Source organism: Gorilla gorilla, chromosome 4 (genome assembly GCF_029281585.2).
Source record: "Gorilla gorilla gorilla isolate KB3781 chromosome 4, NHGRI_mGorGor1-v2.1_pri, whole genome shotgun sequence".
Lineage (NCBI taxonomy): Eukaryota > Metazoa > Chordata > Mammalia > Primates > Hominidae > Gorilla > Gorilla gorilla.
Genome location: NC_073228.2, coordinates 19,899,684 through 19,916,483, shown reverse-complemented (window position 1 = coordinate 19,916,483; position 16,800 = coordinate 19,899,684). Strand labels below are relative to the sequence as shown.

The 16,800-nt window shown below is 40.1% G+C and overlaps 1 long non-coding RNA gene across 3 annotated transcripts in view; it reads right to left on the bottom strand.

Moving 5' to 3' along the window:
* Positions 1 to 202: 202 nt before the first annotated feature.
* Positions 203 to 16,800, bottom strand: part of LOC101135879 (uncharacterized) — a 44,995-nt gene continuing 28,397 nt past the window's right edge. For 2 of the 3 annotated variants that reach the window (XR_010133722.1, XR_008679674.2), the window contains 3 exons: positions 14,105 to 14,160; positions 13,047 to 13,169; positions 203 to 392 (listed from right to left, as the gene is read on the bottom strand). This is a non-coding gene — a long non-coding RNA (uncharacterized lncRNA). Of the gene's footprint in view, positions 393 to 13,046; positions 13,170 to 14,104; positions 16,420 to 16,800 lie in introns of those variants that run through there. The other variant, XR_002006174.4, reaches the window with a different exon arrangement.

Sequence of the window (16,800 nt, the reverse complement as noted above, 5' to 3'; positions counted from 1 at the left end):
ATATATATACACATTATATATTTTATATATATATATATATATAGAGAGAGAGAGAGAGAGATAGTATTAAACAACTACTGAATGAATAGAAGCTGGAAGTAATTTCCCACTTAGGAAGAAGACATTTTGACTATGAGACTAAGCCCCTAAGTGAACTGTGATTCCCACACAGAGTTACTGTAGAAAGGATTTCCACATCAAGTAGAAGGCTGAACCAGACGACCTTTAATAACTTTTATCAGTTGAGACTGTGAGATTCAATGACTCCATGACACTTGCAGATTCAGCTTCAGATTTCAGCCACTTTACGGGAAAAAGAGACACATCGAAATCTTGATCCTGGGACTTGCAACCCCACCGTGGCACTTCTCCAAGAAATGGATGGTTTTCACCTGTGGGAAATAAAATAAGTATGAAGGTTTTTAACAATGGGAAAAAAGAGAAGGATCATCTAGCAGTGATTATAACCTAGACGGCCTAAGACTTACCTCTAAAAGGACCCAAGGCAATGAACTTTCTCCTCGTGTATAAAAAAGGCCTTTATGCCCTATATTCTCATCATTGAAAGAGGTAGACAACAGGAGGGGGGCAAAATATGGCCTTCCAGATGTGTCAGGGTTGTGATAAGTCATGTTTAAACTTTACCCAAAGTGAAATAAAGTGTCAACAGAAACTCCTGTCCAAACTCTCTGATCAGGTCAGGCAAACAACCAATCGAAAAAAAATCAATCAAATGTGAAAGGTGGCCCAAAGGGGTGGGAATACTTAACTCCGGGATTCCCATAGAAGCCAGGTCTATTTAGCAACATGTTTCTTGCCAGCTGCTGCCTCTTCTTGTGGTCCTGAAACAGCCAGAAAGCACACCAGAGGGTGTCCTTTCATGAGCTGGCTTGACCCTGAGCAGGCTGAGAAGTTGGTGGCATTTGCCAATGCCATGAAGAAGGAAGGATTCTGGGACGGATGAGCTCAAAACTGATTGTCTGATCAGCCCCAGGGTCAGTGCTTTGAGAAGAGAGATGGTCTACACTCCTAAGAGGAATGGGAAATTTAGCCTTGATCTGGAATTCTATAAATGCTCAAAGAAATTAGTTAGTTCTTGAAGGTGAAAGAGGAGAGCAAAAATTTCTAAGTACACCTGGCAGAGTGGTAACAATATGCTTCCACATGGCCTGTCCAGTTGGAAACAGACTGCATTTCCCCAGGGGTAAGGAGTCGGCAGGAATCAGACAGAAGCTTGAAGCCCAGCCAAACAGACTAGTGTGTAGGACAGGATTACAATTGCAAGAAGGAGGTAAAGTATATATAAATCAGAAATGGGAGAAAGGATCCAATCTTATGAACGGAATAAATATGGCACAATTCAATGGGTTTTGTGGACAAGAAGGTGTTTGGATCTTACCTTCCACAACAAATCAAATTCTAGACGCCTAGTGCAGATGTAACTCTTAAAGCATCACCATTCTATCTGGGTACGCCCAGGAACCAAATGGGCTGATGGTTTCAGCTAGATAAGACTGGAAGACAGCAAGGACTTGGAAATGCACTCACAGACCCTCCTACCCGTGATAACTGACTTCAGAGCACACCTTCACTCCCACCTTTCTATATTTTAACATGGGACTGAGACTGGGACAGAGGTTAACAAGGCATCTCAAGCCAATCAAGAACTAGATGCACATAACTGCATTTGATGGGGAAGTAAAAATTACTACAAATAAAAAAAAGTGTATATACGTTCACCAAGTAGCTATAATTCTAGGGTCTTATTTTTAAGGAAAAAAAATGCATTAAAGGTAGAAAAGGAGAAACGTAGGTGGAGGGAGAGGAAGAAAGCTGGAGAGGAAGGCATTTTGAACATCTATCACTATTATATTAGGAACTTCACATGAACCATCTCATTTACCTCTCACAAAATCTATGAGATTGAGACAATGCTGCTTATTATGGCATCGTTAATCATAGTGAAAAATTGAAAACAGTCTTCTTGTATACTGCTAAGAGTGAGTAAGCATTATGCTGCACCCTCATAATGTTTTACCACAGAGCCTTTAAAACTGTTTATAAAGAATTCTGTCCTGATAGGCAATGTTCATAGTAAAATGGTAGTAGAAGTATATAAAATTGGTTATGCAATAGAATTACCAAAATAATTATATATTTTACTTGTTTATATGTGTGTAAGTATGCAGTATAGCTGTATCTTAATGTATCCACATGTTTATTAAAATATTATGGTTATAAATGGGTGGTGGGATCATGAATTATATTTATTTTCTTCCTTACTCTTTTCTATGCTTTCCAAAATTTTACAATGAGCATAACTACTTTTATAATAAGACAATGAAAATCTTTAATATAAACAGCTTATTTACCATATGCTGTTAATGCTAATATCTGAACATACAGTACTTTGCTAAAACACCATCAACAAAGGAGTTGACAGGGCCATATTTGTCAAACAAAGACAAACTACAGTCAATAGGAAAACACCTAAAATATGTCAATAAATGCTCTGCTGCTATCGGCCTTGCAATATACTTTATCTAGTCTCATAAAAAAACAACATCACGAGGCATATGACCCAAACAAATATATATTCAATGTGTTTCTAGTTTGAAAATAATATGCCCTGATAGTGTTCTCCATTGCTATTGAGACTACTTTGCAACTAGAAACATTTGCTTAGAAGATGATTAAAATCATATATGTGTTATTGTTATTCCCACTTTTTAAAATCTAAATAGTAAGTTTTAGTTTGTACCATGTTTTATTAATCAATACCAATCCTAAGATAATAAGCCTAAGATAAAGAGTGTCATAAACATTTTAATAAGAACATATGGTGGGGGAAATTGACAGAGCGAGGCCTTTCAAGGGCGGTTTTCTTTCTCTAAAGCAAGGTCATAAAAGGCCTTGGGAGATGAAAATAGATTGGGTAGGACCCAGTGGTCCATCACTGAGCATGGCAGGCAGGGAGTGGCTTCCTTCCTTTTGCTTAACCCTACGGCCCACCTGTGCCCTCATCAACGGCCTGGGACTCTAAGTCAGAGAGGGCTGAAAAGTGCTAATGAGACAAACTGGAAGGCAGATCATATTTAATGCCAAGAGACATAACCGATTTGGAGTTTAACAGCTATAAACCATGACTATTCCAAGATGGTCCAGATGGGAGATTTTCATTATATTCAAGAGTTTAGATTTAGGCAAGTAGGGCTATGTTATCTAGAGGACTCTATCTTGTTAAATACTCAAGAGTGTTTCCAAGGAAGAGTATACAATATCTTGCTTGGAATATTACCATGGATAAGGTAGATATTAAGAGTAAATGATTGCTTACACACAACCATTTGAAAAGCAGTAAAAGAGACCTGCAACCAAAAGTGTTTTCTTCCTTAAAGTATTATGATACCTACGGTTTCACCGTTGGAAAATTGAGCTACACATTATTTTTTTTCAAGAACCTCACTTAAAAAGGCTAATAGAGTTGCTAGTGGTAACACAATGCAATGAGTTGCTGGCATTTGGCCACAAAACAACAAACTAGCATGTGTTCCTCCATAGATGCAGAGATCTGAAATAGCCAGAACACTGCTCAGAGAAAAGGGGAGAGTCTCCAGAAGAAAAAAGACACCAAAAAATCTGCAAATGATGGAAGGAGAAGTAGTCCATGGGAAGCAACGTTGAAAACTGCATAATCCTCAGTCTCACCTTGGGTGGCTCCTGCGTTTGGTTCTCCAAGGCAGCAGGAGGGATGAAATAGTCACGAACATTCCCTTCAGATCCAGAGTTTCTGCATCCAGTTATTACATCCATTGCAAGTCTCTTAGTGACCTCCTTTCCATTTCTCACACTGTGAATGCACACAGGACCCACCAGAAGGGGAGGCAGACATATTTGAAGCCAATCTTGATAAAGGAGGTGCTTCCTTTTTACCCCATAGTCAGCCAATTTGTTGCCTATAAGCTAAAAACCAAACCTAAATACTGAATTTGAAACTTAGCACAATGACCACCACCATCTGGGCTCTCTGGAACCTACAGGTGCTAAACAGGGTTTCTCAACCACAGCACTACTGACTTTTGGAACCAGTTAATCTCTTGTTGTGGGGCAAAGGGCTGACAGCTTTCCTGCACAGTGTAGGGATTTTAGTGGCATCCCTGGCCTCTACTCACTGGTTTTCCCCCAGATGATAACCACTGCACTAAATGAACAGAAATCTTTATTCTCAAGAAATGCAGGCTACATAAGTGCAGTCCCATCTCATTCAATGCTTTGTGCCAAAGTTCCCCACTGGACTTGCAGCATGATTATAAACTCAGGGGTAACAGCAATGGATGCCTCTTCCCGGTCTATGCAAAAGCTTGAACAATAAAAAGACAATTCCCATGACTAGGAGAGACCTTCCCAAGAAGACCATTGGCCGATAAGTCCAAAAGCTGTTGGGTTCTCCGCATGTGTGGTCCTAATTAGGAGATATGGGTAGCATTTGTAAACAAGGCATTTGTCCAACTGCCTATAGTATGGGGAGTTATCTCCATAAGGGACATCTCAGTTGACTCATAGCAGAATTACCATAAACATCTCTATGATTCCCCATGTTATATTGTCACTCTGATCCCTGGCTGGGTTTGAGAACATATAAAAGATAGTACAAAGACTCTCTATCCCATCCTGGTACAATCTTGCAGTGGCTCATCTGGAGTTAGAACCTACCTATCTCTTGTCTTCAGAGTCGACAAGGTACCTTGGAGTCAAAGACCATAAAAGTCAACGCTGGAAAGAACATTAAAAAAACCACCCAACCAGCCCCTCATTTCACAGCAAAATTGGAAAGGGTTATCAGCTAAAAATGGACTGATGTAGTTTATAGCACTAAGGAAAAAATAGCCTCAAAGCAAACAGAAACCTCAAACCAATGACAGTCAATCCTGCTTGGGTGGCTCTAGCTCTTTGCGGGAAAGCAGTAAAGCCCTCAAACATTTTTTTTCTTTTAATATTTTTAACTTGAAAAACTAAACATGCTCTATAGATCATTTTTGAAACTCCAAATGTTTAGAAAGGCAAGCTTTTTTTTTCACTCTGAAGCACTAGACAGACTGGTAGAAAAGGGGGAGGCAAAGGTGGATTATTTTTTAAGCCATTCATTTATCCACACTTCCTCTGATCCTTTCCCCTCCCCACACCATCCCCTGCTGTCATTTATCAAGACTGCTCCAATCCTGTGGAATTCCACTCATTCTTCATCAGGGCTTTGACCTCCTCCAATCAAACAAGCAAGGTACATTCTGGGAGAGTGCTAATGCCAGGGTATCAGGGGTGCAGAGGAGGAAACAATCGATGCTCCAGGACTTTCCCACGCTTAGTGGGATCAATTTTATCGGTGTTTGGACACTGGATGTCAAGGCTGGTCAAATGGAAGCCAAAGGTTCTGTGGGGGAGGGACTGACAGAGGCTGCTGCTGAGGCTTCAGTCATGGGACAGCTTCCCGGAAGGGGCTGGTTCCCTCAAGTCCAGCTCATTCAGAGGGACATGAGGATCACACTCTGCCAATGCAGATGCTGAGGGACCTTCCCTCTAAGATGTGAAAAAGACCCCAAGCAAAGTTCCCAATGTGCCCTCTCTGCACCTTAGAAAACCACAAGGAAATATGGATTGGTTCCAGAAAAAGGCAGATGCCACAGGCACTGGGCCCTGCCTTCATGATTGCATCAAAACTGTTCACGCAGCTGCCTTCTCTCAATTATCCAAGAGCTGTTAGTCTTCATGAGTCTTGTCCAAATCTTTTGCCTTTTCTCTTCCTTTGGCTGTTCCCTGGGATCGTGATGATTACTGCTCTCATCCAAGGTGAGCAGAAGGTGAAATTCAAACCGGTCAGGCTGCTGATAGAATGTTTGGAAAGAGAAGGCAGGTGAAGCTGCTGCCTCAGTGGAGACCCTGACCTTCTACCTGCTGTCCCTCCCACTTTCTCAAAGGCACCAATCTATGCTACACCTCTGGGCTGTGTTCACGTTGCTTCATCATTCCATGGCCCTTTGTCCCCCGACCCTTGCCATCTACTGAACATCCCTCCTGATAGCAGGACTCAGTTCATGTTCCTGGGTGAAGCTGTCCCTAATGTGCCCTAGTAAGTTGCCTCTCCCTCAACTCTGTTCCCATTCTGCCAGAAATAAAGTGACTATAATTTTCTGTTAATGTTTGAGCTCCTCTGAAGGCAGATTCATCTTTACCTGATTCATCTTCACATTCCCTGGTCCCAGCACAATGGGTAGTATATACTAGATGTTCTATAATTATTCGATGAGCACATTAATCTGTAGATTTTTATAATCAAGATTCTTTCCACTCCTTATAATTCCAGAAACTGGGGCCTTAAGTGGGTGCAAATGTTTGTCTAAACCAATACATTGACTGCTCTACAAGAAAATGCTGGTGTGGTCCTTCAGATATTCTGCCAGGTACCTCCCCACCTAATCCCTGACCGTAGCCTCAGCCCAACTGCTCTGAAGCTTCTAGTACCTGCATGGCTGGACAAGGGACACTGGGATCACCACCCACAACCCTGCATGCTGCAATCTTCTTCCCACACCAACCCCACTCTCTCTGCCCCAAGCAAGAGGACTATGCAAACGAGAGAAGGCCTAGGATCTCAAGTCCCAGTGACTCACCTGCCAGCTCTAGGCATACATATATGACCTGTAGACTTCATATTAAATCATCCTCTTCCTGATACCAAACATCCTTATGGATGACTGGTACATCCTCTGGTAATCCAAAAATGTCCTACATACCTGTGTGATGTAGTAAGCTACTGTCTCCCAGCTCCCAAACCTCCAATACCCTGCTCTGGGACGCTAAAAGAGTCTCTGCAAATCATGTTTTTCCTTTGCTAGTTGCTTCTAATAGATAGATTCTGGCAATAGGGGGCACTAGAGGGAGATTGGAATCAGGAGAAGGCAGAATGCATTTCCCCACTTTTTTTTACTTGCTGCTCCCGCCAGTGCTACCTAGCAGCAATACTTCATCCCTACAGCAGCAGTTGGATACAGCCCCCATCTCCTAGAGTCAGCCTCAAAGTGCTTTCTCAGAGGTGCAAGCTCTAGGAAGTCAGTATTGCTCCTTCCTTAGATATTTCAATTCCAGCTCTATAAGATCCCTCCTTCAGTCTCCTGGGATGCCATCAGCAGCCATATAGGGCCTCCCCCTCAGAGGCTGGGCTTCAACTCCTCAAGACCCTTCCTCTGATTCTTTAGGTTGCAATAGACCTAATCTTTTCCCTTATTCCCCAGCCCTGGTAGGGGTAGCTTCTTCCTGCAGTTACTATCTCTATGTTATCTCATTGTTCCCATTTCATTACTTCAGCCTTCCAAAAAGGCTGAAATATATATAACCAACTTCCTAAATTAAATCCCCTCTGTTGAAACACCTAATGTGCTTTCTGTATTCCTGCGTGCACCTTAACTAACACAATATCCCAAAATTCTTTCTGGTTGTTACCTAAGGGAGAAATCTGAAAATCAACTCAACATAATGCTTAGGAAACAACAGGTGCTGGAGAGGATGTGGAGAAATAGGAACACTTTTACACTGTTGGTGGGACTGTAAACGAGTTCAAAAATTGTGGAAGACAGTGTGGCGATTCCTCAAGGATCTAGAACTAGAAATACCATTTGACCCAGCCATCCCATTACCGGGTATATACCCATAGGATTATAAATCATGCTGCTATAAAGACATATGCACACGTATGTTTATTGTGGCACTATTCACAATAGCAAAGACTTCGAACCAACCCAAATGTCCATCAATGATAGACTGGATTAAGAAAATGTGGCACATATACACCATGGAATACTATGCAGCCATAAAAAGGATGAGTTCATGTCCTTTGCAGGGACATGGATGAAACTGGAAACCATCATTCTCAGCAAACTACCGCAAGGATAAAAAACCAAACACCACATGTTATCACTCATAGGTAGGAATTGAACAATGAGAACACTTGGACACAGGAAGGGGAACATCACACACTGGGGCCTGTCGTGTGGTGGGGAGAGTGGGGAGGGGTAGCATTAGGAGATATACCTAATGTAAATGACGAGTTAATGGGTGCAGCACACCAACATGGCACATTTATACATATGTAACGAACCTGCATGTTGTGCACATGTACCCTAGAACTTAAAGTATAATTTAAAAAAAATAATAAAAAAAACAAAAAACAAAATGGCAGCAGAGTTTAATTCACGTATTTCACTATGGTTTTGATACTAGTGAAATACTAGTATCAAGTATACGTTGAACAATTATCAAAGTATACTTGTCCAAAGTTATTTGGACAAGCCTACAACCTCCTTGAGTTTCTAGTCTTGAAACCACAGTGGGAGCAGATAATCTCAGCTTCTTGCTCTGTCTTAAAAATGCAGCAAAAAGACAGCCCACGTAAAAGAGCTTTATGGTCTATGTTAGAAAAGCACCATCAGCAATACATAACTACTTTGACTAACAACAGGCTGCAAAGACACTCCCTAGTTTTGATCTCAATAGGCTCTGCAAAACAGTTCCTTCACCTATGCCAACCACACAGGAAATATTTCAGAGCTGCTGCTTTGTGAAAGGTTCACACCTTGATGGGAAGAGCTTTAAATCTCCCATTTCCTGTATTGATAAGAGCATGATCACCTATTTTCAAAATAAGGTTCATTCTCAAATGTTGCAATGCCAGGTAGGCCATCCTCTCTGCTGGGAGAAGAAGCACTTGGAGGGTGTCAGTTTTGAGAAAAGGATGAGAAGCAGAGGGGAGGGAAACAGTGGAGTAAGGACAGGAAGAATTTTTTTTTTCATGTTTGGAGCTATGCCAAGGTGTTATATTCCCATTAAGAATGGCTAGATCTGGAAGAAACTTGATGGATTAGTGGAAAGTGGAGGTGGGGAGAGAAGGTGGCACCATCAATTGCTGAAATTGGCCCCAGACAGGTTTCCTCATTGTTCTGCCAATTGGTTTTGCAATAAATTGGAGGAAATTTGGCGAGATATTCAACCAGGGCATGGACAGTGTACTAGGACCAAAATAAACAACGGTGAATAACTTGGAAGTTTTTTCATTGGATATTTCAGAAGTGAGTTATGAGACACCAAGTTGTGAGTTATTTCTTACAAGTTTACATAGTGAGAATTAAAATAAGGCGATAGATGACAAGTTTTGCTCTTAAAATTTGGGAGACAAATACCAAATAGGAAATCTAGTTACAAAACATACAATGACCTGGAGAAGAAAAACAGAATAAGGTCAAATATTTGAGATGACATAGCACATAGTCAACATATTGAACTCAAAGGATTTACCCCAGAAACTCCACATACAGAAACTACCCAGAATATCTAGTAACTTAGGATATTTTTTTTCTGCAAAAAGATATTCCTGATATGCAGCCATTGCTGTATTTTCTGGAATGAGTATCTATGAATTAACAGAGATTTTTCATAATTTGTTTACTGTGAACTCTCTTGGAAATTTGGTGAAGTCTATGGACTTCTTTTTAGAATTACATGTGTAAATGCATAACTTGAAACAGACCGAATTATAAAATAAATTATATGGCAATGCAGTTGCAATCTAAAAGTATTTAGAAAATAAAATTGTGAAACATAACATATACGCTTCCTTATTAATGCCTCCAATAACAAGACCTGAAGGTGGGCCTACTAACTACCATAATTTTGAAGCAGTGAAGAGTATAGATGATATCTTGAGATCTTTACAACACTGCAGTGTCATATAAAAATACCTATGATTTTTGTCGGTGATAAAGCTTTAGTTATGACCAACACTATTGTGTCTTGTCACATACACTTGTGATGGAAAGAAATACTACATTTCAAATAGAGGTTAGAAAAAATAAAGATGTAATTTTTTCCTATCCTAACTTAAGGATTCCAAGAATTCTATTCATAGATCTTGTTTGTAGGGATCTATGGACACTGAGCTAAGGATTCATGGACAACTCTTAGACCTAAATATTCACATGATTTTTAAATAATCTTTTTTTCTATTTTCCCAAAAGATTTACTCTATTCATTCCAAACAAATGGTTTCCTCCTAACATAAATCAGGTAAGACCACACCCTTATTAAAGACTTGGAATGAACCCAAATGCCCACAATGGTAGACTGGATAAAGAAAATGTGATACATATACACCATGGAATACTATGCAGCCATAAAAAGGAATGAGATGATGTCCTATACCGAGACGTGGATGACGCTGGAAGCCAGTATCCTCAGTAAACTGACACAGGAACAGAAAATCAAACACTGCATGTTCTCACTCATAAGTGGGAGTTGAACAATGAGAATATATGGACACAGGGAGTGGAACAACATACACCAGGGACCTGCCAGGGGGTGCGGGGGGAGGGAGAGCATCAGGACTAATAGCTAATGCATGCAGGGCTTAATACCTAGGTGATGGGTTGATAGATGCAGCAAACCACCATGCCACACATTTACCTATGTAACGAACCTGCACATTCAACACATGTATCATAAAGCCTAAAGTAAAATAAAATGTAAAAATTAAATAAATAAAAAATAAAATAAAATATTTTAAAAAAACACTTCTATGTTTTATGTTTTACGGTTTCAGATCTCAGGGGTAATATAAAGATGTCTCACTGGTAAATATGGGAAGAATAAAATAAAATAAGGGGGAAAAAAGATTCTTCCAGGCACTCTTTGATCTACGTTGTGTTCTAGGTTTTTCACATCATATTTATATAGCTCAGAGCCACAACAAGAAGCAGATGGCACATTCAAAAAGGGATGATTTAAGAAAGGTTTATTTACAGAGGTGTGGTATAGGGAAATCACAAAAGACAATGCAGTAACCTGGGGCTTGCCATTTTTAGACTCAAAAGGACAAACAGAGGCAGCAATTACTTGATCCAATTAGTAAAAGGACAAGTTGAGTTGGCCAGCTTTAGAGAGTCAATGATCTTCACTTGGGGGAAACAGCCAACCCAAAATGACTTCTCAAGTAGGAAGCCACTGGAGAAAATACCCTGATCTTACTTTCCTCCCCTTTTCCTGCCTCTTGCCAGGGTTCTCCACTGAGTGAACTCAACCAGAAGCCAAAGGACATGGAAACCCATTGATGTCCCTCCCAGGACAAGGTGGATGAACAGAAATTGATCTGAAAGGACAAATGGAAGAAATACAATGCAATGTTGATGAAATTTCATCCTCTGCCCCTCTTCCCTCCATTTCTCTCACCCCTTGTTCGTAGATACTTTTCACCATGGACATCCTAAAGCTTCCCAAATATGCCACTTCTTTCAGTTGTCTACACATTAACACAGTCTACACTAGTATACCATTTGCCTCTTCCTCTAGTTGAGCTCCTAGTTCTGTCCTTACTTCGTGTTCACGATCAAGCTCAAATGTCACCTCCTCTTGGAAGCCTTCTTCAATATTCCACAGTGATTTTCATCCATGCTTGCCTCTGTGTTTCCCCAGCACATGCATCACTGCAACATTCCCCAAAGCATTTGCCTAAGAACATGAGTCCTGAAAGGTGTTATTAGGTGGAACATGAAATATCAGGATACCTTCCAATATTTTGGAAGGTGATACCTTTCTACATTGCAGCAATTACCAAATTCCTGTAGTCTCTAAATGAAAAGCCCCTAGAATGAAGGGGCAGATTTGTCTGAAGAATTATTCAGATAGCAGTGCAAGGGAGGAGCAAAAATAGGAAGACACTGTGCCTTTGTTGGGTACAAGGTATATCAATTATATAGCACTGCATGAATACACACAGAACAAGATTCTTCCTCTAAATCACAATCCTGGTCCTCATAGAATAGACCCTAAGGAATATGCTTATTTAAAATAAGAAAATATCAATTGAATGTAACTTCAACAAGAGCAGGAAGGTCAGGCCAATCAGTTTATAAGGAGTGAAACAGTCTAAGAGACCAGATGGCACAGAGACAGGAAGCCAGAGAGATGAAGACAAAAGTTCGTTGGTAATATCAGCAATTCTATAGCTATATTTTCGTTGTCTAAAACTTATTTTTTATAAACACAGCAATTTCACAGTGTCCACATATTATTTCTTCCTTCTGATAAAAATCTGTTTAAAAAACAGCCCTACTTTTGAAAAATGTTAGGCTATCTTACAGAACAAAATAAAAAGTCTCTTAAATGCTTATTGCTAAGTGAAAGAAAACAATCTGAAATGCTATATGCTATATGAGTCCAACTATATGACATTCTGAAAAGAAAGCAAAACATTGGAGACAGTAAATAGGTGAGTGGTTGCCAGAAGTTGGGGGAAGGGAGGCATGGATAGGTGAAGCAAGGGGATTTTTAGGGCAGTGAAAGCGTTCTGTATGGTATTATAATAGTGGATGCATGTCATTATACATTGGTCCAAACCCATAGAACATACAACACCCAGAGTGAACCCTAATGGAAACTATGGGCTCTGGGTGATAATGATGTGTCAGTGCAGGCCCATTGGTTGTAAGGAATGTACCACTCTATGGGGTGTGTTAATAGTGGAGGAGGCTGTGCATGTGTGTGGGGGCAGGGGGCTACAAGAGTTACAAAAAGTATAATCACTCTCTTTACCTTTTGCTCAATTTTGCTGTGAACCTAAAACTGCTCTAAAAAATATAGTCCAATTGTTTTTCTTTAAAAAGAGAACAATTAAAAAGAAAAACAAAGTCTCCTCTTCCCACATTCTCCAATTTCCATAAGGAAAGGAGAACAGCACCCTCATGGGCTAAGCACAACTGCAGCCATGTCACTGAGAGGGAGGTGGGATGTAATCCATAGAAAATTGGAGGGCGTTGACTCTGCCATGTCCTCCCCACTAGATCTGCATCTACCAGAAACTTTTTATGTCTTCTTCCTAGTCAATAGGGGGTTTGTTCACGTAGCTCCTAACCCTATGTTGTTCTCACTTTACAGAAATGTTCCACCCCAAAGCAGCAATGGTACCTGAACCACGTCAGTCCCTGGTGGACACTATTTTTCATACACACCTTGAGGAATGTCCTGGAGGAATCGCTTGGCAATCATCAGACGAGAAATGCTCATGGTAAATTGTGGATTTCTTCTTTAGCTCCTTTGCGGGATGTTACGGATATCATGCCTCCATGGCCAGACTGTTAGGAAAGTTTAAAATCAGAAGTGATTATCAGGGAGTGGGTACCTGGAGCAACCTGGAAGCAGGGCGCTGAGACCTGTCACACACAGTCAGGAACTCCATCAGCAGCTGATGTTGGCAAGGCCCTGAGACCTTTCCAAAATACCAAAAGCAAATTCATCTCTTCCAAATGAGCTTCCCTAAACTTGGTTATTAGAGCCTGACCAGTTCAGATGGCTGGGTTCACGGAAATGAAAACCATTTTTCTCGTGACCAACTCTGAGTTTCCAGTCTAACAGCCACAGCAAGTGGCTTGATCTCTGTTCTACTCAAGTTCACAGAAAGGCAACAGGTCCTCAGAGGGTTGAGCATGTGTGCATTTTCATAAGAGGAAATAAAACAGAGGTAATATGCAGTAATGAAGATCCTTTGGGGGCACTGGGAACTCAGATCACTGAATTTCTATGTGCAGGTCCTGACTTCTCTGCACCTTGACTTTTCTATCTGTAAAACACACCTAGCAAACTTGACTTCTAAGCATGTGATGTGATACGGCTAAAGAAGTCCCAGCAAAGCCGGGAATTGTTCATCCCTTGAGATTATTCACTCACGCTGCTCCCTGTGTCTCTTACTCTCCTTCTCTATACATCTATGCATTGCCACCTTAGCATACTTGCAAACAGCTATAAAAACTGAATCTGGATCTCTCGGATCCTTCCACAAATTTTTAGATATAGAAATACTGAACAAATGCCTGGAAACTAATATATCAACCTCAAGAATGGATTGAAGAGAGTGTGTGTGTGTGTGTACATGCATATGTGCATGTTTTCCAAATCACTTTATCTTTTGACAATGGCTACAAGAGTTACAAAAAGTATAATCAATTCTTTTTTGGTTAATTACATTATGCCTTACTGAGGACAAAAAATGAATATGAAGACTAAATCTTACCCATATTGTTTTTTTCTCAATTAATGTCACCAAGTGTATCAATGGATTGTTTTTGGCTGCAAGAAACAAAACACCCAGTTAAAAGGGGTTTACACAGTAAGGACACACCAATAAGTGAGGAAGTAGGTGGCTTCAGGAAGGGTTCATTCATCAGCTCAATAATTGGTCTCTCTCAGAGTCTCCTGGCTTTCCCTGATGGTTGCAATTTGTCTGTTGCAGCATTAGGCATTACTTCTTACATGGCAAGTCAAGGCAAAAAGGAAAGGCCAATTTTGATGAACTGTTTTATGCAATATTTCCCAAGAGCACCCAGCAAATTCCTACTCTTTCTCATATGCCAAGTTTAGGATGCCCACCTCTAAGCCAATTGCTGACCAAGGGATGTTCAAGAGTGTTACGATTGGCTCAGATCAATCAAGTTCCCTCCCTTAGGATCCTCCTGGTCCACCTGCCTTGACACATTGCTGTTTAAACCTCGACCTAATCAAGGTTCTGCTAGGAAGGGAGTAGCAGGAATGGACACACTGGGTAGACAATCAATAGTTGCCTAGTTACAATACTTTCTTCATTGCTTAAATATGTCTATTTAAACACAAACTGTATAAACATTCTTAACTGAATAACAGATTACATAGTTATCTGCAATTGGAACAGAAATCTACTGTCTATATGACAGAGGTCTGGAAGTCCTTTTTATAAATTAAATTCAAAGCAAATTTTCTAGTTTCCAACTTTTAAAAAACTTTATCTAAGCTATTAAAATCCTAACATTCTTATAAAGTTAATCTTTCCTCCAAGGGTCTCTCTTTTTTAGTGGTCGTAAGACTGAACTGCCAATCAAAGATCTAAATATGTATCAATAAGTATTAATAACTAAAGCTGATCATCTTTCATCACTTCTGTTTTTATCAGACAAAATAAAACAAATAAATCAAACATTACTGAGATTGGAATGATTATAACTAAATTCAGCTCACAATGAAGTGAAGTGGTGTGTGTGCACATATGTATCTGTGTGTGTGTGTGTGTGTGTGTGTGTGTGTGTGTGTGTGTGTGTGTGTGTGGTATTAGTCATCTACCCATGCTGACCTGTTAGCAATATGGCTTGTTGATATGATTATTTGAATAAAGCTATACATTTCAAGTCCACTTAAGAAACCAATCAGCAATAGCTCTGAATTCAGTAATAGCTTAGATATTTTCACAAGGACCAGGCCAGATGTGTAGTCAGCCATGTTTAGCTTTACGCTGACATTGGAATCAATGTCCGAAAAGGGGAAAGCAAAGATATTCAGGGAAAACAACTGCAGAGTCAAAGGAGGTGTCATGCCAGCTGAAAACACACTTGTAAAGAGAATGAATGTCTGTTTTTCTGCTCTTTTATCCCCTAATAGAACTCTCTCAATCAGCATCATCCGCTCGCCAGCCCCCAATGTTTTCATCCCAGTGAGCTAGGGCTTCTTTCCTAAATAGGCAACTAGCATTGCAACGTTCCTCCTCCCATCCCCACCAAAGCTTACCCTATCATGTGTCCCGTTCCAAGATGACCCTGCTTGAAATGATGGAAATGAATCCTAAAGATGAAATTAAATGTCACTGTGCTCATGGGCAGTAACGGTTTGGGAACGAGACTCGCAATGGAGCAGTTGCTTACAGGTCATGCCCAAAAGGAGTAATTCCTCCTGCAGATCGCAGGTATCTCAGAGAGGAAGGTAGGTAGAGAGCTCTATTTGGGACAGGAGAGGTGTCTCCCAGATCAGACCAAGGTGGTGGACTTCAGTTCCATTTAGGTTTCTGGACAGCTCTGACGACAAGGACAGGGGTTTGGTCACGTGGAGGTCTTGAGCCCAAGTCTCTCCACTTTCAACGTGCACAAGTCACAGACACAGCCCTCAGAACCTCCACAGCAAAAGGCTGAGTCCAGCCCAGACTCCGCAAATTCCCTTCTCCCTCGCAGGCCAAACAAGAACTAATTTTAAACCACCACAGCCCAGCTTGGGGAAAAGGCCCAGGAAAGCTCTGCAACGGAACAGACAAAACTGTGCACTCCACCCAAGTTGTTTACTTCTCCACGGAGCCTTTCAGGGACTAAACACTGGTCTGGGGTTTGGGATGTCATCCATTCTACCCTGAAATTCCCCTTTTCAGGTTAGGATTAGGAAATCCATCCCCACGTTGGTCCCCACCTAGCCAGAAGCTCCTGCCTTTGTCCTCTTTTTGGTTTTCATTAAGAATTCAAGTCTGGATTCCTACAACAGAAGAGCTGAAGAAAGAGTCCTGCTAAAATTTTCTATACCATATACACACTTAAGCTAGAAGCTTCTGTATCAGTCAGGGTTCTCCGGAGAAAGAGAACCAAGAATAGATTATATATATATATATATATATATATATATTTCATATCATTAAGAAAAAACAATAATTTATAATTTGCTGTATAACATAATATGGAATATAATCTATAACATAATATGCAATATAATATATAACATAATATGGAATATATACATTATATTCCATATTATGTTATATAGCAAATTATAAATTATTATAAATGCATGTATTTATGATATATATTAGATATCAAATTATAAATTATTATAATTTAAGTATTTATACATAAATTTACATGTATTTATAATTTATAATTTTGCACAACATAATATAGAATATATAATGTAATATAAATTTTATTA